Below are 23,587 nucleotides of genomic sequence, written 5' to 3'. Positions count from 1 at the left end.
ATTCAGTCGACCACACACTTGCACCCACACATTCACTCGACTTGGACCCGTCGGTGTACAATTGATGGGACCCCAAGTGACGAACAATGATGTTACGAAACAAGTGGTGGACCTCCGCCTCCGGCGCCTTGCCCTTTGGTGCTGGGAGCCATATAACATCGACTGTAAAGCCGGGTGGCTCCCAAGGCGCTATATTTTTAAGCACCAACTTGTCACAGTCACTGGGGTCCACATCAAGCTCCTGAGTCAGTAAGTGGAGGCGAGCGGCAAGTGGCCGACGCACCCCCCGCAGAAGGTGGTGGTATTGATGCAGGGGGGTACAGGCCACATTGCCGATATTACTTTTCCTTAATGTCCTTATGCCGTAGGACAAGGCCAGGTGGTCACGGCGAATACGGAGGGGAGGCACATTCGCCTCCACTTCCATACGAGTCACACGGGTACACCGGACGGCTCCAAGACACATTCGCAAACATTTATTCTGTAACACATCCAATCCTTTCAGAGTGGCATCGGATGCCGAGCCATACACCTGTGCGCCATAGTCAAGCTTCGATCGAATAAGGGACTTATACACCATTAATAAAGATTTTCTGTCAGCGCCCCAGGTAGTACCCGCTAGGTACTTTAGGACATTTAACGGTTTATCACAACGAGCAAGCAAAGTATTAACGTGAAGTTTAAAATTCATTCTATGATCAAAATGTATTCCTAAAAATTTTACAGAATTTTGAAAAGGTACCGCCTGATTATCCAAAGTTAAGCACAAATTAGGTACGTTACGATTAGTGAAAACTATAGCGGCACACTTACGTACGGAAAACTTAAATCCCCACTGCAAGGCCCATTAGTGGACGGAGTCAAGGGCTGCTTGAATCTGCCCAGCCGAAAATTGTGCATTACGGGAAGAGTGCCATATTGCACAATCGTCAGCGTAGAGCGAGTATTTAAGATTCCTCGGGATGGGAGCTGATGACAGAATATCATTGATCATAATACTAAATAAAGTAGGACTAAGCACACTTCCCTGTGGCACCTCGTTTTCCTGGATAAATATATCCGATGTTACGTTACGGGGCAATTTGACAGAGAAAGTTCTGTCCCTTAAGAAATTTGAAATAAAAACAGGTAAATTTCCTCTTAAACCATAAGCATAGAGCTTCATTAGTATACCGTGTCGCCAGGTCATGTCATAGGCTTTATGGATGTCCAAGAACACCCCTATCATGAATTCTTTATTGGCAAATGCCTCTGCAATACAATGCTCCAAATTCATTAAATGATCTAGTGAACTTCTGTATTTACGGAAGCCACATTGTTGATCATTTAACAAATTCTTCGACTCTAAAACAAAAAGAAGCCTATTGTTAACCATACGTTCCATGACCTTACATAGACAAGAAGTCAACACAATAGGACGAAATGAAGTGGGATTCATAAGACGACCAGCCTCTTTGGGTATCGGTATGACGTGCGCAAAGTGCCATGAGTTTGGGAACGTTCGAGACGCCCAAATCTCATTGTACAGTGCTAATATCTTAATCAGATTGTCCTGATTAAGATGCTGGATCATACTGTACGTGATGGTGTCTGGCTCAGGTCTGGTGTCTTTACAGGATTTAAGGGCAAGGAGCAGTTCATCTAGCGTAAACTCTTGGTTGTACGGGGAGTTTACGTCTTCTGTGGCAAAGTCTAATATCTGTAGCTCAGCCGTGCATTTATGATGTTGGAAACGCGGGTCATAATTGGCTGAGCTACTTACATGAGAAAAACTCCTGTCGAGGATGTTAGCAACGTCCATGGGCTCGTCATAGATGTTATTATTTATGTGCAAGGTGGTGACTGGGAAATATGGGCCTTTATTATTTAATATTCTTATGGTGGACCAGACTTTACGTAATGGTGTTGTACGTGTCACCGTGGACACAAAGGACCGCCAGGAGTCACGTTTGGCTCTTCTTATTATTCTCCTTGCCTCAGTCCGTGCCTGTTTGTATGCAATAAAATTTTTCTCAGTGGGCTGACTATCAAAAATCCTGTATCTCCTATTGCGTTTTCTTAATGCTTGTCGGCAATCAGGCGTCCACCAATGTGCTCTATGCTTCGCATGAACTGTAGAAGTCTTGGGAATAGCAGCCTCAGCTGCGTGTAATATGGAAGTAGTTATATTTTCGACCTTAACATCTATGGTCTCCCCAGATATATCTAAATTGGCGATCCTTGAGAAGGATCCCCAATCTCCTTTCTTATAGTTAAATTTTGGAGGTGGAGGGTCCGAAATGATGTCGCGTGTATAAGAAAGACAGATGGGTAAATGATCACTTCCCAAGGAGTCGCCGTAAGGGTCCCATGAGAGATCTTGATGTATACCAGGGGAGGCCAAAGATAAGTCAATGGCCGAAAAGTTACCAGTACGATCATCTACACGAGTCGCTCTACCATCGTTCAGAAGACAGAGGTTGGACTGTAGTATTAGGTCGGCTACTTGCTCCCCACGACCATCAATCCTCAAGCTACCCCATTGATAGTGATGGGCGTTAAAATCGCCCAACACTAGCTTATTCCCAGGGAGATGATTAACTAGTGAATTTAAAGCATCACTATCAATGGGGCCATGTGGAGGACAGTACAGAGAGCAAATAGACAGATACGTGTTATTAAATTTTACTCTGCACGTGACCGCTTCCAGAGTAGAATTTAGAATCACTTCCGTTTGTGGGTGTGATTTGTGTGTGTATATGGCTACTCCGTGACCTTCATATCTTCTATACGAGTGGTAGTGTTTGAACTGTGGAGGATCAGGGTGATCCTCCAGGCGCGTCTCCTGTAAACAAATAACGTCTGGCCTGTGTATAGAAAGCAAGATTGCTATATTGTGTAACTTATTCCCAATACCTCTACAATTCCACTGTAGTATAGTGAATGCGGTGGTTTAAGATTTACAAAGGGGGCCAGTGTGTTTAGTTTTTTTATGCCCCCCGCGACCAGGCGAGTGGCTACCGGGGGACCTTTCCCGGTGCTTGCTGACGGAAACCTCCGTATTATCGGCAATAACAAGGCTCCCAGATTCCACTGAGGAAGAGCTATTCTTCCTCTCCCTCGCTGGGCTAGGAGCAGGGAGGACATGAGGACGTGGCTTTGAAAGGGTGGTGAAGTTATGTTTTACAGTCTTGTCAGGCTTCGATTTAGGCTTGACTGACTGAGAAGCAGCAGTGGCCTGTGAGTATGATGAAGCTTTAGGGAGGTCAGTTAGAGAGTTGGATCTTACAGGAGGTTTAGAGGTGGAGGTGGAGGTAGAGTGAGTGACTTGATTAACAAGCACGAGATCAGTCTGCGTCTCCACAGTGCACATCTCAGGTCGGGACATCACTGCCGAAGCATAGGACCTATTCGGTGTGGGAGTTGCATGCAACTCCTTGACCTTTTTCCTTGCTTCGTAGAAAGAGATGCCCTCAGTCGCCTTCACCGCACAGACCTCTTTCTCCTCCTTCCACTTGGGACAATCCCTAGAGGAAGTGAAGTGAGCACCCTTGCAGTGAAAGCAGCTGGCACCCTCTGATGTGCAATGGTCAGCATCATGACCTTGCGTTGCGCACTTGCCACAAACTGATTGAGAAGCCCGACAAGACTTTTCATGATGTCCATATAACTGACATCATAAACAACGAAGTGGGTTAGGGATGTATGTCCTTACGTTAACAATTTCATACCCCACTTTGATATGGGTTGGGAGAGTCACTTTACCGAAAGTCAATATAACAGTTGCTGTTTTCGTCCTCTTGCCCTCGGAAAATCTCATGATGCAACGGGCTTCAATTACATCTTCATGAGCAAGTTCACGTATGATGTCGTCCTCTTCCATGACCATGAGGTCCCTGCAAGTGATGACTCCATTGCAGGAATTCATGGAGTGAGGGATAGTCAGCACAACATCATAGCAATGGAATTTGTTCATCTTCATCAAATCCTTAACCTGGGACGAGTTTGCAGTCTTTACTAATCATAGGGGCATTTGTCTTCTTAGTATAATAGGAAAAGTGTATGGTAGGATACTTATTGACAGAGTTAGAGAAAGAACAGAGAAATTAGTTGGAGAAGAACAGGGAGGCTTTGGAAGGGAAGAGGTTGTGTAGATCAGATATTCATTCTCAGATCTTTAGTGGAAAAGTTTCTAGAGAAGGGAAAGAAGTTGTATGCGGCTTTCATGGATTTGGAGAAAGCATATGACAGGGTGGATAGACAAGGATTGTGGAAAGTGTTAAGAATATATGGAATAGATGGGTAGTTGTTGAATGCTGTGAAGAGTATGTACGATGGTGCAAAGGCTGCAGTGCGTGTGGATGGTGAACTAAGTGAATTTTTCTCTTTGAAAGTTGGGTTGAAACAGGGATGTGTCATGTCTCCATGGTTGTTCAATCTGTACATGGATGGGGTAATAAAAGAGGTACAAGGTAGGGTAGTGGATGTTGGAGTGGCCCTGGTGAGAGAGGATAGTGTTTGGAAACTCTCTGTACTGTTGTTTGCAGATGATACTGTGTTGTTGAGTGAAGACGAAGGGGAGCTGCAAGGCTTGGTGGATGAGTTTGGGAGAGTGTGTAAGAAACGGAATCTAAAGGTGAATGTAGGGAAGAGTAAAGTGATGGTCTTTGAGAGAGGTGAAGTCAGTGAATGTACAGTGAGGTTGGATGATGAGGAATTGGAAAATATGAGTACGTTTAAGTACTTGGGTAGTGTGATGAGTAAGGATGGAGGTTTGGAGGGTGAAGTGCTTGAAAGGGTACAGCAGGGAAGAAAGGTTGCTGGTTCTTTGAAAGCAGTGATAAGAAACAGGGAAGTGAGCATGGAAGTGAAAAAGTTACTACATGACAGTATTGTGATACCAACTCTAACGTACGGAAGTGAAGCTTGGACGTTGTTGGAAGGACACAAGTCAAGAGTGAGAGCAGTGGAAATGAGTTATTTAAGAGGAGCCTGTGGAGTCACATGGAGAGATAGGCTGATGAATGAGGATATAAAGGAGCGTTGTGGTGTTGATGTGGATGTGATAGGAAGCGTTAGGAGGAACACACTGAGGTGGTCTGGCCATGTGGAGAGGATGGAGGGTGAAAGACTGACGAAGAGAGTGTATGTGAGTGAGGTGGAGGGGGAAAGAGGGAGGGGGAGGCCGAGGATGAGATGGAGAGATGGGGTGGAGAGGTATATGAGAGAGGGGTGTGTGATTTGGGAGCAGGGGAGTGAAATGGCGGGGGACAGGGCGACTTGGAGGCGATTTGTTTGTGGCCACCCCAAACTGGATTGAGGCGTCTGGCAATAGATAGATAGATAGATAGATAGATCTCCACTAGCAAGTTTTTTTACCTGTTCTACCTCTCCTGCACATCCATCAATCACCTTCTTGATAATGAAGGGATTGAGGCTGGACAGGGGAGTAGAACCAACCGCGTGCAACAAAACAAAACTCGTATTTTTTACATCAATGTCTAGCAAAGGGCGTGTCCGGGGCCGTTCAGTCTGGGGGTAGTCCGTCCGTAAGACAGTCGGGGGTCGGTCAGGACTACCTCCCCCCCTGAAGGAGGGGGAGGCAGCAGTGGCGTCCGCCATAGTGACCACTTCCCCCAAAGGGGGAAGTGGGAAGAAAGAGAAAAAACAAACAAGGGACAAAAAACCAGGACCACACACCTATGGCTAAGATTGCCCTCTCAAACCACTCCAGGGAGGCCCGACCGTGTTACTTCACACCCCAGAGCGATCAGTGGGGAGGACCCTCCATGGGCGAGTAAGCAAATGTAACCTTAGTAAATAGATATAGACACTTACTATATCTCTAGCAGGGTAGGGAGGAAAATTAGTACTAGCTAGTCCTAAACATCACCAGAAGGGTGAAAAAAAAAGCTATTGCCGGTGAGGCAGCCCTGAAAACTAGAGAAGAGCGCAACAGAAAACACGTCTACGCTCCTCACGACCATGCATCAAAGTCCCTAGTCAAGTCATCTCGTGCAGTGAACAAAATTCGAAAGTGTTGGTTATTTATAGGGTGACTTTCCGAATCTGAATGATTTCGAACTGCAGAAAATGATGGTTTCAAGATTGGGAGTCCTGTCCTATGAGACCTTCCCTGATGCTCGGCAATCCTGGTAGCTAGATGGCGCTTAGTTTGACCAATATAGGATGCATTACAGCAACCACACTGAAATCGATACACCACCGAGGACTGCAGGGCATCCGGGACACGGTCTTTAAACTTGAAACACTGAGACAGGATTTGGGGAGATTTAAACACCACCCTCAATGATATCTGCGGATAAAAGTCGTGAATTAGTTTGATTATCCTGTTACGTAAAAAATTTGATTTAGGACCTAAATACTGTATTGAAAAATGAACTTAGCTTTCTCAACCGTGTGAATTTTTTTCAAAGTATTCGTTGTGAAAAATGTTGAATAGTTCTGATAAGCAAATCGGGGCCCTCTTTCTGGGCACCAAAATGTGAAAAATGTTTAATGTATCCAAGTCGGTATCCCTGCCGGGACACCGCTATGCAAGAATTTTCTCGGTACACAACTCGTAGGTCGTTACTCTTCCCTAAAGTTGTCTAAGTAAATCAAACAAATCTCATAGAGTTAGGTGAAACGTAAATTAAATTTAACTCACCTGCAATACTATCTTCTATCTTATCTCTTCGCTAATCCCCCCTTGAATTGGCCAATTCGTAGAGGTTACTTAGCTATATGAAGAGGGAGTGATCGTTAACCGATGACGATGAGGCTGCCGGGTATAGTTACTTGGGGAAGCAAGCGTCCTTATGGTGTGTATGTACAACCTTGCTAACTCCACGAGAGCTAGGAGCAGAGTCTTAACTCCACGAGAGCTAGGAGCAGAGTGCGTGAACGCGGCAAGCCCCAAATCTTCATCGAATTGTGGGTTGCCAACTCTTATTTAATTACAGTACTAAATACAGTTAAATTACATCATGATATGTACAGGGCAAATCTAACAAATTAATCTTAGTTCCACTTTAACTAAAGTTAGACCAAATATTCCCTTTAACTATGTAAATATCTTAATTCCACATCTGCCTTAACAGGGGAATCTTTCCCTGCTTGCCACGTCACCTATCGCGCAGACGCAGTTTAGGTCAGTGGAAAATACCACATAACTACATGTATTTACAATGCATAGTTGTCCACGGGGGTTAAATGCAGTAGCATTTAATTTATCAGTAACAAGAATTATTAAAGAGAACGTCGTTTCTGGGTTATTAAAACCGCTTGAATAATTAACAACAGTCTCTACATCCTCTGCCTTTAACCAGGGATAACTATGATAAATTTAGAGAGCGCAACTGCTCTGGGGGAAAATATTTCCCACAGTTTTGGGGCCGGCAGAAAATGATACGTTGTATCATGTAATATGACCCTGAGCTAAGAGTTCCCTCCATAGTTCTCGAGAACCCTGTGCTGCGGCCCTACTAGGTCGCGCCTCTTGACCCGTTTGATCTTCACCATTCTCTGGATCCGGAGTGGCTGCTAACTCAAGGGGTACCAGTTTATCAATAGTTTTTATACTGGTATGTCCCCTGCATTTTATTTTTACTAGTCTCAGCACCCCTTCAGAATCTGGGTGTGTGGAGATCACTTTAGCTAATGGCCACTGGGATCTTGGCTGTTCAGTCTTCACTAAGACCACAGCTCCTATGTTAATAACTGATTTGTTGCTGGCAGCTTGAGCTCCATAAAACCTCTCGCGTAGGCTCAAAAGATACTCTTCGCTCCAATGTCTATTCCAAGTATCCAGCACCCTTTTCAGACTGATATCCCTCCCGAAGGTGTTGTCCTAAATCATTAGTTTCTATGTTAGGATCATCAACTTCTTTCTGGATATCCACACAAGACATCGGATGGAGCTTCCTGCCATATAACATATGAGCCGGTGTTAAGGCCTCTAGCGAGTCGCTAGTGTCATCTTGATAAGTCAGAGGTCTATTATTAATCCTGGCTTCAATTTCAGTTATTACTGTTCTTAGTTCTATGTAATGTTTTCCTCAGGCAGTTCTTGACAATACCAATCATTCTTTCGGTAAATCCATTTTGCCATGGAGCTCTTGGAGCTGTGAACTGCCAAATACAATTTCGGATTCCCAGCGCCGACTTAACCTTTGGGTCGTTCATTAGGTTCAACAGTAAAGATGCTGCTCCAACGAAATTAGTTCCGTTGTCGCTTATTAACTTGCCAGGACAAGACCTTCTAGCGGCAAATCTGCGAAAGACATTGAGGAATGTTTCTGAGCTTAGGTCTTCCGCTAGTTCTAGATGGACTGCCCTTGTGTAGGCACAAGTAAATAAACAAATGTAAACTTTATGGGGAGTTTCCTCACCCGTAACAGTTATAGCCCCTGTGTAGTCCACTCCTGTTATATGGAAGGGCCGACTTACGTTCACCCTATCCTTCGGTAGGGCTGGTGGTCCTGGGTAGATATAAGGTCGCTGCTCATACGTCCTACAAATGATGCAGTTTTTGAGATATTTTTTAATAACCTGTCTACCCTTAGGAATCCAGTACCTTTCCCGAATTTGGGCTAAGGTCTGCGGTACACCTCCATGGAGAGTGGAATCATGGGCTTCCTTTATAATAAGTTGTACAAAGCATCCACTCTTAGGTAATAAAATGGGATGTTTGGTTTGGATAGGCAAGTCAGCCTTTACCAATCGGCCTCGACATCTTATCAGACCCTTTCCGTCTAAGAACAAGCCTAAATTCTTCATCAGCTTATTCCTTTTTCCAGTGTCTTGGCCTAAAAGTTTATATATTTCCCCGTAAGAATTTCTTTGTACTCTTTTCAGCCAGTATTCTAGGGGATCAAATTTCTGAAACCCCACCTTCTTATTCAAAAATTCAACAACCAATTTAGTAGTATTTAGAAGTTGTCTTATTGACGAGAATCGGCTGATGTCAATTACTTCTGGCTCAGGTACTATAGGATCCAAGTTCACTGCACTAATCTCAGCAATACTGTACTGTTTCTGTTCAGGCCAATCCTTAGTGAGTAACCATTTAGGACCTTTAAACCACAAATTATCTTTGATCAGTCTCCTTACGGTCGAACCTCTCGAGAGCAGATCAGCTGGATTCTGTTTGGAGGACACATGCATGAATTTAAATTTGGAAGACAGCTCTTTAATAGTCTTCACTCTATTACGGACGAAAGGAATTTTACTGTCTTCCTTCCCTATCCAGTAAAGACAAATCTCACTGTCAGTCCATATGTAAATGTCCTCAAAGTGAGTATCAAGAGTAATGGTTATATACCTGGCCAATTTAGTTCCTACTTCTATGGAAGCCAATTCCATTTGAGGTAGGGTTCTTTCTTTAATTGGCGCAACTCTGGCTTTGGACATAATAATCTTACTATCCTCTCCTGTTGCGCAATAAGCTACTGCTCCATAGGCCCTTTGAGAAGCATCACAAAATATGTGTAAGTGCGACTTCTCATTACTGTTTATTTTCCTGGGAATACATATGCTTGATGTAGTTTCAAACTCCTTTCTAATCTGTTTCCATTGTTCCACATATGTCTCACCCAATTCAGTGTCCCAGTCTAACTTTTCTCGCCAAGCCTCCTGTACTAAACATTTGCCCCTAATAACTATAGGACTGACAAATCCCAATGGGTCAAATAGCTGGGAAACCTGACTTAACCAGGACCTCTTGGTGAGAGTGACATCAGAGAACTTAATTGGTTTCAAACTTATTACATCAGCTGTTGTATCCCAGTTAAGACCTAACACATTTTGAATTTTGGGAATGTCAGAATCTGGATAGTCCTCTTGTATTTTATTCCTCAAAAGCGGTGAATTTGTATTCCAGCTCTGTAACGGCAAATTTGCCTTCCCACATTCGGAATTGGCTACTTCATAAGCCTTCAAAGCTTCCGAATCTGTATCAGCAACACCTTGCAAATTATCCATATAAAAAGCCTGCCCTATTTCTGGACATTTGGCGTTTTCAAAATGATGCTTTAAAGTGTTGCAAAGTAGGAAAGGACTAGCACAAGAGCCAAAGAGCACCGATCGGAAACAGTAAGTTTTCAATGGACTATCCTCATTTTGAGGATCATGAGGCCAGAGGAATTTTGTAAATTTCCTATCCTCATCTCTCAGTCCTATTCTGAGAAAAGCCTTACTAATGTCTGCTGTGTAAGCGTAAGGTTTCTCTCTAAATCTTAGCAACACATTCCCTAACTTCTCTGTTAGTGTAGGTCCAGAGTATAGGCAATCGTTCAAGCTAGCTGATCCCTTGGACGCTTTACTACTACAGTTGAATACTATCCTTATGGGAGTAGTTACTGAATCCTTGCTTACAGCATGATGTGGTAAGTAGTGTCCTTCTTTGTGGTTAACAGGGTATTCTACCTCTTCTATAAATTTATTCTTCAATTGATCCTTTATAATATTATCATATAGGATCAGATGTTCTGGTTTATCTCTCAACTTTCTTAGAAAAGAATTTAACTGAGCTTTAGCTGCTTGGTAATCTGTTGGTAACTCTGAGTGGTTTAGTTCCCATGGTAATCCTACCCAATACTGTGCATCCTTAAATTCCACAGACTGATTATACAGATCCAAAGTTATCTTATCTTCAGGGGTTGGTTCCTCAGAGTGTATACCTATAATGTCTAGGTCCCACAGTTTGTGTACAGGTTCAATGTTTTCATCCAACAAGTCATTTATCTGAGTAGGTTCTAATTCTGCACCTATTCTAGCTACCATCAATGACTGTGTGGGGGTAACAAAGACTGAGTCTGCTAGTTTGGCCTCTCTTTTAACTTGTTTTGGAAAAGGCAACTGACCCATAATAAGGTTACCTCTTGGACTCTTGAACAACTGTACCTTATTCCTTTTGAAAGTCCTATGTAGTAATCTTCCACAATAATCAGAACCAATTATCATTTTTATGGGACCCACAGTATCTGATTCCACATTCCGTTTAGCCAACTTTATCCCTGAACCTTGTAGATGATCAGAGGTTTCCTTCAATCCCTTTATGTATATGCTTGTCTCCATAGTATCAAGCACAGCTGCTGTTATACGGCATTTATATCCGCCTAATTGTATTACAGGTCTAACTAAATCAAAAGACTGAGCCTTCCTAGTTGTCAAGAATCCTGTAATGGCTAGATTTACCTTGCCGATAACTGGTAACTTTAATTTCTCCACAATGTCTGCAGAAATGAAGGTTTTCTGAGCACCCGTATCAAACAGGGTACATACCAATTGGTTTCTATTCTCAAACAATACTTTCACATCTGCTATTGGTACTGCAGCTGGCATTACTAATGGAGCATTCCCTTTTGCAATTGTCATGTTGACGCTTGCAGGTTTAGGAACCTCAATTTTCATCCTAGGGCATAAAGCACTATGATGATGATCTATTTTGCATTTAAAACAAAGATTTAATTTAGTCTTACAGTCCGCGGCAGTATGTTCGGAGTTCATACAGATTATACAACACCCCAGTTCCTGAAGCTTCCCTACTCTAGAAGCATAATCAGGGTAGTGTTGACAAAATACACTGGAATGTTGCTCACCACAAAAGACACAAACTTTCCTGTCTTTTACCATGGAAGGTTTTATTTCCTTAATATCCTCAGCATGTCTATTCCTTATCTTTAATACTTTCTCCTCGGCCTTTGTGGAGCTAAGGAAAGTACCTATCTCTTCTTTAGGCACATACTTAGTCTTCTCTGACTTAACTTTCCCTATCAGTTGGTTAGTGGGTTTTTTCTTTACTTCAGTCTTCTGTTTGACCTCAGTAGTGTTTAATGTTCCTTGCAAATGTTTACAGAGTTGCATCAAGCCTTCCTCTATCTCTTCACAGGAGAAATTATCCTTCTGGTACCTACCATACAAAGCATCCTTGGTTTTCGGTGGTATCTTTAAGGACACAATTCTTGAAAGCACCCAATCTGATGTTTTAATATCTTCGTAAATACCTAAGGCTTTTAAATTACAACTTAGTGCAATTCTAAATTTTTGCAAGGAATCAAAATCGTGCCTAGGCATGGGTAATTCTATTAGAGCCTTTACTAAATGATTAATTATTTGTTCCCTGTCTTCGTAATTTTGTCTAAGGATGGTCAAAGCCACTTCATAATTATTTTCTTCTACTGGTAATTCTTTTATCAGTTGATATGGTGTTCCCTTGACCTGTCCTAACAAATACGTAAGTTTGGTGACTTTAGGGAGATCTGTTCCATCGTGTACCAAATATTTGAACTGATCCCAGAAGGATTTCCAGTTCTGCTCTCCATCAAATTCCGGAAGCGTTATTTGTGGTAACACAGCTCTACTCTGCTATGCCACAACTTGTGTTTCTGCGGCAGTGTCAGCTAATTCTGACTCTAGTGTCTTTACTACAGTTAAGTATTCTTCTAACTGGTTTTCAAACTTCGTAGTTTCTGACTCTAAGAGTTCCTTATTCTCAGCCTTTACTATAGCCGCTTCTAAAGTTAAGTAACTCTCTTCATACTTACTCCATCGATCTTTCAGAATATTTAGGAGACTATTTATTCTCTCCTTGGACAGAGGTATTTGGTCCAACGACTGGTTACAATCATTTATGGCTCTAGTTACCCATCCTGCCTTACTACTAGAAGATCTTTTGCAATAAAGAAACAGACATGTTGACAGAGTTCTAATTTAATAATTTAATTATGAATTCCAACCACAAATTTACCTCAACTTAGTAATGATTTGATTATTTTAAATTTTGAAGAGGGTAGGGATTAAGTCCTCATTGTGCAAATTATCCCCTCTCCCATTTTCGTAATATTCATTACAGCTCAGCTAATTATTTAATTTAATTTTGAGGAGTGTAGGGATTAGGTCTATAATTTCAACCTATTCCCCAGGGTTATTAAACCTCCAGGGCTTTATTTCATCCCCACACTCAATTGCCAAGACACCCATATTCCCCGAGCTCAGAATTTATTACCTCAATACTCCATAGGCCCACCCATAGCTTGTACAGCATAGAACTCTCCTTTCTTATGTTCTACATAATTTATAAATTTCTGCAGAACCGCTTCCCTACCATGATGGTTCCAATGTATACCATCAGATTTCAACATTGCTTGGAAGCGCTTGGCATTAAAATGTATGAAATCCCTTCCCTTTCTGGCCCGTTGCAACTTTCGGTTTACAGCTCTGCTAATTAATTTATTTGTTCCATAACAAACTGGAGAGCCATATGGCAGGTTCCTTGGCTCGAGGAGGGTTATGGCTACTGAGGATTTACAAGAGCCCTCTATGGCTCCTACCACTGCTAAAATATTCTCCACTACTTCCCTGCAACCGAACGTAGTAGTAGCTATGCCCATTAAAAGCAACTTTAAACACATTCAGCGCCTCGGCACACATCGGTTATCCTCACTCGGTCGGGGCACCAAAAAGTGTGAAAAATGTTGAGTAGTTCTGTTAAACAAATCGGGGCCCTCTTTCTGGGCACCAAAATGTGAGAAATGTTAAATGTATCCAAGTCGGTATCCCTGCCGGGACACCGCTATGCAAGAATTTTCTCGGTACACAACTCGTAGGTCGTTACTCTTCCCTAAAGTTGTCTAAGTAAATCAAACAAGTCTCATAGAGTTAGGTGAAACGTAAATTAAATTTAACTCACCTGCAATACTATCTTCTATCTTATCTCTTCGCTAATCCCCCCTTGAATTGGCCAATTCGTAAAGGTTACTTAGCTATATGAAGAGGGAGTGATCGTTAACCGATGACGATGAGGCTGCCGGGTATAGTTACTTGGGGAAGCAAGCGTCCTTATGGTGTGTATGTACAACCTTGCTAACTCCACAAGAGCTAGGAGCAGAGTCTTAACTCCACGAGAGCTAGGAGCAGAGTGCGTGAATGCGGCAAGCCCCAGATCTTCATCGAATTGTGGGTTGCCAACTCTTATTTAATTACAGTACTAAATACAGTTAAATTACATCATGATATGTACAGGGCAAATCTAACAAATTAATCTTAGTTCCACTTTAACTAAAGTTAGACCAAATATTCCCTTTAACTATGTAAATATCTTAATTCCACATCTGCCTTAACAGGGGAATCTTTCCCTGCTTGCCACGTCACCTATCGCGCAGACGCAGCTTAGGTCAGTGGAAAATACCACATAATTACATGTATTTACAATGCATAGTTGTCCACGGGGGTTAAATGCAGTAGCAGTAAATTTATCAATAACAAGAATTATTGAAGAGAACGTCGTTTCTGGGTTATTAAAACCGCTTGAATAATTAACAACAGTCTCTATATCCTCTGCCTTTAACCAGGGATAACTATGATAAATTTAGAGAGCGCAACTGTTCTGGGGGAAAATATTTCCCACATTGGTTCTTAATTTAGTTAGCTGTATTCCAATATACTTATCTACAAATTTAGTTGGGAATCCATTGTGGTACAGGGTTTTCCTCAGAAACTGCAACTCATTATGTAGAGAAAAATATGAGGAGCATAAATTATAGGCCCTAGTCACCAGAGTTAGAATTAAATTACGTTTATATTGGAGGGGAACGTTTGAGTTAAATTTAGTAGTTAATCCTGTATATGTAGGTTTCCTGTATACTGACGTTGTAAAAGTTCCTTCTGTTCTCTCTATGCAAATATCTAAAAAAGGGAGTTTATTATTTTGCTCCGTTTCACAGGTAAACTGTATATTTTTATGTTTAGAATTTAAATAATCCAAAAACAAGGGCACATGAGACGGGGACCTAAAAATGGCAAACGTGTCATCCACGTAGCGTTTGAAATAAAGTGGCTTAAAATGGGTGGGACAATCCTTTAACCATATAGATTCGTGATAAGCTAAAAAAGCATTAGCAAGGCTGGGTCCAAGAGGATTTCCCATAGCCATTCCGTCGACTGGTTTAAAGTAAGAACCATTAAAAGTAAAGTAACAGTCTTGCACTGACAATGAGAGCAGTTTATGAAAATGGTCTTTATTTAACCCTCCAATGTTGTTAGTTTCATTAAACAAATTATCACGGCAGATATCCACAGTTTCATCAAGGGGGATATTTGTGAATAGGGATTTTACATCAAATGAAGCCATGAAACAATCGTTATATTTAAGTTCACAAATTCCTTTAGCAAAAGAAAAAGAATCTTTCACAGTGTAATCATTAAAAGTTATCGGAGACAGCAATGGAACAAGATACTTAGCAAGATTATAATTAACAGTGTTTAGGGCAGATAGTATAGGACGAAGTGGGCAGTCCTCCTTATGAACCTTAGGCAAACCATACAAGACACCTGGTTTCGAACCTGATACAAATAATTCCGAATAAGTAGTTTCCTCAATTGCATGTTTAGATTTCAAGTTTCTAAGAAAGCTGTTAATTTTATCTTCACTCCTCAATATAAACTGAAATATATCCCCAGTCACCCTACAAAATTTTGAAGAATCACTAAGTATATCAAGCATCTTAGAGTTATAGTCTGTCCTATTCAGTAACACTACTCCATTACCCTTGTCAGGTCTTAAAATGATTAAAGAGTTGTCAGATTTCAAATCCTTGAGGGTAGCATATTCTTCCTTTGTGAAAGAACTCCGAGCTTTATAATTATAAAAACTAGAAAAAGCCAGATGCTTTAAACTACTTTTAAAATAATCGAAAGTTCTACCCTTGTTGGGGAAAAAGGCATGGTTTGACAAGATTTTAAAAAGCTTCTCAAAAGGGAGAAAGTGGGATTAAAAAAACTACTCTTCCTGGGGGGGAAAAGAAAACTTCAACCCCCTAGATAAAAGGGACTTTTCCACACTGCAGAGACTTCTCGACGAAAAATTATAAATTACTCTGTCGGGAGATATACCTTGGGGATCTACAAATCCAATTTTCTTTTTTTTTTTTTTTGGTGTATAAATTTAGTTCTAGCAAGGGAATTTACGTTAGTGCGTTCAATTAAGCTGGTCAGATGTACATAATCAATATATGAAACTGCAGATTTTAATTTAACCAAAGACTCATCCAAACGTAGTTTTAAGGAATTTACATGTTTACTTTTAGTTTTGATTTCACTGGTAAGAAGTTTACGTTGGCAATTTTTATACCCCCTTGATGAAACTGTGGATATCTGCCGTGATAATTTGTTTAATGAAACTAACAACATTGGAGGGTTAAATAAAGACCATTTTCATAAACTGCTCTCATTGTCAGTGCAAGACTGTTACTTTACTTTTAATGGTTCTTACTTTAAACCAGTCGACGGAATGGCTATGGGAAATCCTCTTGGACCCAGCCTTGCTAATGCATTTTTAGCTTATCACGAATCTATATGGTTAAAGGATTGTCCCACCCATTTTAAGCCACTTTATTTCAATGATGACACGTTTGCCATTTTTAGGTCCCCGTCTCATGTGCCCTTGTTTTTGGATTATTTAAATTCTAAACATAAAAATATACAGTTTACCTGTGAAACGGAGCAAAATAATAAACTCCCTTTTTCAGATATTTGCATAGAGAGAACAGAAGGAACTTTTACGTCAGTATACAGGAAGCCTACATATACAGGATTAACTACTAAATTTAACTCAAACGTTCCCCTCCAATATAAACGTAATTTAATTCTAACTCTGGTGACTAGGGCCTATAATTTATGCTCCTCATATTTTTCTCTACATAATGAGTTGCAGTTTCTGAGGAAAACCCTGTACCACAATGGATTCCCAACTAAATTTGTAGATAAGTATATTGGAATACAGCTAACTAAATTAAGAACCAATACTTTGAAAAAAATTCACACGGTTGAGAAAGCTAAAGTTCATTTTTCAGTACAGTATTTAGGCCCTAAATCAAATTTTTTACGTAACAGGATAATCAAACTAATTCACGACTTTTATCCGCAGATATCGTTGAGGGTGGTGTTTAAATCTCCCCAAATCCTGTCTCAGTGTTTCAAGTTTAAAGACCGTGTCCCGGATGCCCTGCAGTCCTCGGTGGTGTATCGATTTCAGTGTGGTTGCTGTAATGCATCCTATATTGGTCAAACTAAGCGCCATCTAGCTACCAGGATTGCCGAGCATCAGGGAAGGTCTCATAGGACAGGACTCCCAATCTCGAAACCATCATTTTCTGCAGTTCGAAATCGTTCAGATTCGGAAAGTCATCCTATAAATAACCAGAACTTTCGAATTTTGTTCACGGAGGACTTTGATGAATGGTTGCGGAGAGTGCAGTCGTGTATTCGTTGCTCTCTCCTCTAGCGATCTAGGGCTGCCTCACCGGCAATAGTTTTGTAAATAGGGGAGTAAAAGTTAGGTTAGCTAGATCTCATTTTCCTCCCTGGCCTTAGTTGATATAGTTAGTGTCTATATCTGTTTCCTGAGATTGCCTTTGCTTACTCACCTCTGGAGTGTACCCCCTACTGATCGCTCTGGGGTGTGAGTGACACACAGGCGCGTCCTCCCGAGAGTGGTTTGAGAGGGTAATCTCAGACTAGGTGGGTCTTCCCCAGGTGCTCTGTCCCTTGCTCGTTTCTCTCTTTCTTCCCACTTCCCCCGCGAGGGGGAAGTGGTACCTATGGAGGACGCCCCTACTGCCTCCCCCCCCTTCAGGGGGGGAGGTGGTCCTGACGAAAGTAGGAACGACAGGACTGACCACCCCCAGACTGACGGACGCCAGACTCGAGCCCCACTTGATATCCCAGTAGCAAATGCGACCTACGTCACCATCCATGCACTAGGTTCCACTCCCCTGTCCAGTCTCAATCCCTTCCTTATCAAGAAGGTGATTGACCACTGTGCAGGAGAAGTCGAACAAGTTAAAAAAAACTTGCTAATGGAGATCTCCTGGCCAAAACAGTTAACTCAACACAGGTAAAGGATTTGTTGAAACTGCGCAAATTCCATTGTTACGATGTCGAAGCCAAAATCCCAGTCTCCATGAATTCTTGCAAGGGTGTTGTCACTTGCAGGGATCTCATGGTGATGAGCGAGGACGAGATCGTAAGTGAATTGGCGCAGCAAGATGTCATAGAGGCTAAATTCATAACTCGCTACTTGGAAGGCATAAGGACGAAGACAGCAACTATCATCTTGACGTTTGCCAAATCTTCTCTTCCTAATGATATCAAAGTTGGTTACGAAATTATTCACGTTCGGCCGTACATCCCTAACCCTTTGCGTTGCCTGAAATGCCAGCTGTATGGGCATGGTACAAAGACTTGTCGGGCTTCCCAGCCAGTGTGCGGCAAGTGTGCAAGCCAGGGTCATGATGCGGAAAGTTGCACATCAGAGACAGTACGTTGCTTTCACTGCAAGGGTACTCACTCCACTTCCTCTAGGGATTGTCCCAAGTGGAAGGAGGAGAAGGAAGTCTGCACAGTGAAGGCAACTGAGGGTATTTCCTACTACGAAGCTAGGAAAAAGGTTAAGGAGTTGCATGCAACTCCCACGCCGAATAGGTCCTATGCTTCAGCGGTAATATCCCGTCCTGTGATGTGCTCTGTCGAGACGCAGACTGACCCTGTCTTTCTCCCTCCTGCCGCTCACAGTTCATCTCCATCTCGACCTCCTGTCCGTTCCAACTCTCTCACTGACATCCCTAAAGCTTCAATTTACTCTCAGGCTGCTGCTGCCTCTCCAACAGTACGGCCTAAAGCGAAGCCTGACAAGCCTACTAAGAATAACATGACCACCCTCACGAAACAGTCACGTCCTCATGTCCTTCCAGTTCCTACTCCAGCGAGAGAGAGAAAGGTTAGCTCTTCCTCGGGGGAGGCTGGGAACCTAGTTATTGATGAAAATATGGAGGTTTCCATCAACAAGCACCGGGATAGGTCCCCCGGTAGTCGCTCGCCTACTGGCGGGCGACAAAAAAAGACGAAGCACACTGGCCCCCAACGGAAATCTTAAACCGCCGCATTCACTCTATTACAGTGGAATTGTAGAGGTATTGGGAATAAGGTACAAGATATAGCAATCTTGCTATCAATACACAGGCCAGACATTGTTTCTTTACAGGAGACGCGCCTGGAGGATCATCCTGATCCTCCACAGTTCAAACACTACCACTCGTATAGAAGATATGAAGGTCACGGAGTTGCCATTTACACACACAAATCACACCCACAAGCGGAAGTGATTCTAAATTCTACTCTGGAAGCGGTCGCGTGCAGAGTAAAATTTAATAACACGTATCTGTCTATTTGCTCTCTGTACTGTCCTCCACATGGCCCCATTGATAGTGATGCTTTAAATTCACTAGTTGAACATCTGCCTGGAAATAAGTTAGTGTTGGGCGATTTTAACGCCCATCACTATCAATGGGGTAGCTTGAGGATTGATGGTCGTGGGGAGCAAGTAGCCGACCTAATACTACAGTCCAACCTCTGTCTTCTGAACGATGGTAGAGCGACTCGTGTAGATGATCGTACTGGTAACTTTTCGGCCATTGACTTATCTTTGGCCTCCCCTGGTATACATCAAGATCTCTCATGGGACCCTTACGACGACTCCTTGGGAAGTGATCATTTACCCATCTGTCTTTCTTATACACGCGACATCATTTCGGACCCTCCACCTCCAAAATTTAACTATAAGAAAGCAGATTGGGGATCCTTCTCAAGGATCGTCAATTTAGATATATCTGGGGAGACCATGGATGTTAAGGTCGAAAATATAACTACTTCCATATTACACGCAGCTGAGGCTGCTATTCCCAAGACTTCTACAGTTCATGCGAAGCATAGAGCACATTGGTGGACGCCGGATTGCCAACAAGCATTAAGAAAACGCAATAGGAGATACAGGATTTTTGATAGTCAGCCCACTGAGGAAAATTTTATTGCATACAAACAGGCACGGGCTGAGGCAAGGAGAATAATAAGAAGGGCTAAACGTGACTCCTGGCGGTCCTTTGTGTCCACGGTGACTCGTACAACACCATTACATAAAGTCTGGTCCACTATAAGATTATTAAATAATAAACGCCCATACTTCCCTGTAACCACCTTGCAGGTGAATAACACCACCTATGACGAGCCCGTGGACGTTGCTAACATCCTCGCCAAGAGTTTTTCTCATGTAAGTAGCTCAGCCAATTATGACCCACGTTTCCAACATCATAAACGCACGGCTGAGCTACAGATATTAGACTTTGCCACAGAAGACATAGACTCCCCGTACAACCAAGAGTTTATGCTAGATGAACTGCTCCTTGCCCTTAAATCCTGTAAAGACACCAGCCCTGAACCAGACACCATCACGTACGGTACGATCCAGCATCTTAATCAGGACAACCTGATTAAGATGTTAGCATTGTACAATGAGATTTGGGCGTCTCGAACGTTCCCAAACTCATGGCACTTTGCGCACGTCATACCAATACCCAAAGAGGCTGGTCGTCTTATGAATCCCACTTCATTTCGTCCTATTGTGTTGACTTCTTGTCTATGTAAGGTCATGGAACGTATGGTTAACAATAGGCTTCTTTTTGTTTTAGAGTCGAAGAATTTGTTAAATGATCAACAATGTGGCTTCCATAAATACAGAAGTTCACTAGATCATTTAATGAATTTGGAGCATTGTATTGCAGAGGCATTTGCCAATAAAGAATTCATGATAGGGGTGTTCTTGGACATCCATAAAGCCTATGACATGATCTGGCGACACGGTATACTAATGAAGCTCCATGCTTATGGTTTAAGAGGAAATTTGCCTATTATTATTTCAAATTTCTTAAGGGACAGAACTTTCTCTGTCAAATTGCCCCGTAACGTAACATCGGATATATTTATCCAGGAAAACGGGGTGCCACAGGGAAGTGTGCTTAGTCCTACTTTATTTAGTATTATGATCAATGATATTCTGTCATCAGCTCCCATCCCGAGGAATCTTAAATACTCGCTCTACGCTGACGATTGTGCAATATGGCACTCTTCCCGTAATGCACAATTTTCAGCTGGGCGGATTCAAGCAGCCCTTGACTCCGTCCACCAATGGGCCTTGCAGTGGGGATTTAAGTTTTCTGTACGTAAGTGTGCCGCTATAGTTTTCACTAATCGTAACGTATCTAATTTGTGCTTAACTTTGGATAATCAGGCGGTACCTTTTCAAAATTCTGTAAAATTTTTAGGAATACATTTTGATCGTAGAATGAATTTTAAACTTCACGTTAATACTTTGCTTGCTCGTTGTGATAAACCGTTAAATGTCCTCAAGTACCTAGAGGGTACTACCTGGGGTGCCGACAGAAAATCTTTATTAATGGTGTATAAGTCCCTTATTCGATCGAAGCTTGACTATGGCGCACAGGTGTATGGCTCTGCATCCGATGCCACTCTGAAAGGATTGGATGTGTTACAGAATAAATGTTTGCGAATGTGTCTTGGAGCCGTCCGGTGTACCCGTGTGACTCGTATGGAAGTGGAGGCGAATGTGCCTCCCCTCCGTATTCGCCGTGACCACCTGGCCTTGTCCTATGGCATAAGGACGTTAAGGAAAAGTAATATCGGCAATGTGGCCTGTACCCCCCTGCGTCAATACCATCACCTTCTGCAGGGGGTGCGTCGGCCACTTGCCGCTCGCCTCCACTTACTGACTCAGGAGCTTGATGTGGACCCCAGAGACTGTGACAAGTTGGTGCTTAAAAATATAGCGCCTTGGGAGCCACCCGGCTTTACAGTCGATGTCACATGGCTCCCAGCACCAAAGGGCAAGGCGCCGGAGGCGGAGGTCCACCACTTGTTTCGTAACATCATTGTTCGTCACTTGGGGTCCCATCAATTGTACACCGACGGGTCCAAGTCGAGTGAATGTGTGGGTGCAAGTGTGTGGTCGACTGAATGTGCCCTCAGGTATCGGTTGCCGACTCATACATTTGTGTTTACTTCAGAACTTTTTGCTATTGACAAAGCCATAGACTATGCTCTCGATTCTAGGCATGACTGATTTGTCATATTTTCAGATTCAAAATCAGCCCTTCAGGCAATTGCATCTTGCACTACGGACTCTCATGAGATCCAGGGCCGCATCGTTAATAAGTTGCATTCATGCAACAAGTCATTCACGCTGATCTGGGTGCCTGGTCATTGTCGTATCTACGGCAATGAGCAGGCTGACTTACTTGCAAAGTCGGCTGTAGAGCTCGAGGAGACTTGGGACGTTCCTCGTGATCTACGGTCGAGTCTATCTCTCGGAAAGAAATCAATAAATCTTCTGTGGCAAGGTCAATGGACCAGACTAAATATTCCAACTTGTAAGCCGTACCTGGGCGACTGGGACACTGCCAACCGTCCCAGTCGCCTATAAGAAAAAGTATTGGCACGGTTACGGCTTAATGCCACCATTCTAACCCACATAAAACCATATATGGAAAGACGCTTCCCACCGCACTGTGACATCTGTAATGCGGTGTTATCTATCAGTCATATCATCCTGCGCTGTCGGCGATTTATTCGTGAACGTGCTTCACTTATAAATTACTGCGGCGCAGCAGACGTCCCCTTCACACTTTCCACCATCCTGGGTGATGGGGACATTGTTATGACTGATAAATTGATGGCTTTCTTGAGAGAGACCGGACTGATCAGAATGATGTGACTTTTTTACTGTATGGTTATGGTTTTTATGAACAGTAAATATGTATATATTGTAATATTAATTAGGGTTGACAGTTGACATATTTTAAATAGTTCCTCCTCCCACCGATCTATTTCTAATATAGATGTCCCCTACATTAAGCCAAGTTCCTCGCCTGACAGTCACCAGCTGATGAGTGCAAGTGTGCAATATAGGAAGGTATTGGGCACTTGCAGTCGATGGTGGTCTGCTGGGCGAGGCTCTTCACTTTTTGTACAAATTATGTAAATACATTATATTATCTTGCTTAAGTTATTCTAATTAGGGACGACAGCTGACGTATATGGAAATGTTCCTGACTCGTCTGGTTCCCTTTCATATATTGATGTCCCCTATATTAGGTTGTGCCTCGACTGACAGTCACCAGGTGATGAGTGCAGGTATGTAATGTAGAAAGGCATTACATATCTGCAGTCGATGGTGTTCTGTTAGTCGAGGTATTTTTACCATTAGTGTAGGTCTAGCTATTTGTCTCTGTAGAATTTAGTATAGGTTAGCGATTTGTCTGTTAGGTGATTAGTTTTAGGGTCTTTAGATTAGTTTTTCTTTACAATATAAGGTATAAAAAATATAAAACCAAGAAAAAAAAAAAAGATTAAAATTATTATATAATTTATGTACGTTTGCATGAAAGTGTGTCTGTATATATGCATGGAAGTGTGTGTGTGTGTGTGTGTGTGTGTGTGTGTGTATATATATATATATATATATATATATATATATATATATATATATATATATATATATATATGGCCTTAATAACCAGGGGCTTCGGCCCCAATGGTTGATAGGCCGGAAAAAAAAAAAAAAATTGTTCACTGCACGAGATGACTAGACTTATAGCGGAGTCTCTACTAACGGCAGAGCTACGACCATCCCTTGGCTCACACGACTCCTCTACACAGTTGCTCTGTTTTTAGCTGGTAAATTGTTGTATTGTAATTTTAT

This window comes from Coenobita brevimanus, chromosome 78, assembly GCF_032717465.1.
Source record: "Coenobita brevimanus isolate Jiangsu-jjx chromosome 78, ASM3271746v2, whole genome shotgun sequence".
NCBI lineage: Eukaryota > Metazoa > Arthropoda > Malacostraca > Decapoda > Coenobitidae > Coenobita > Coenobita brevimanus.
Note: the sequence above shows the minus strand (reverse complement) of the source record.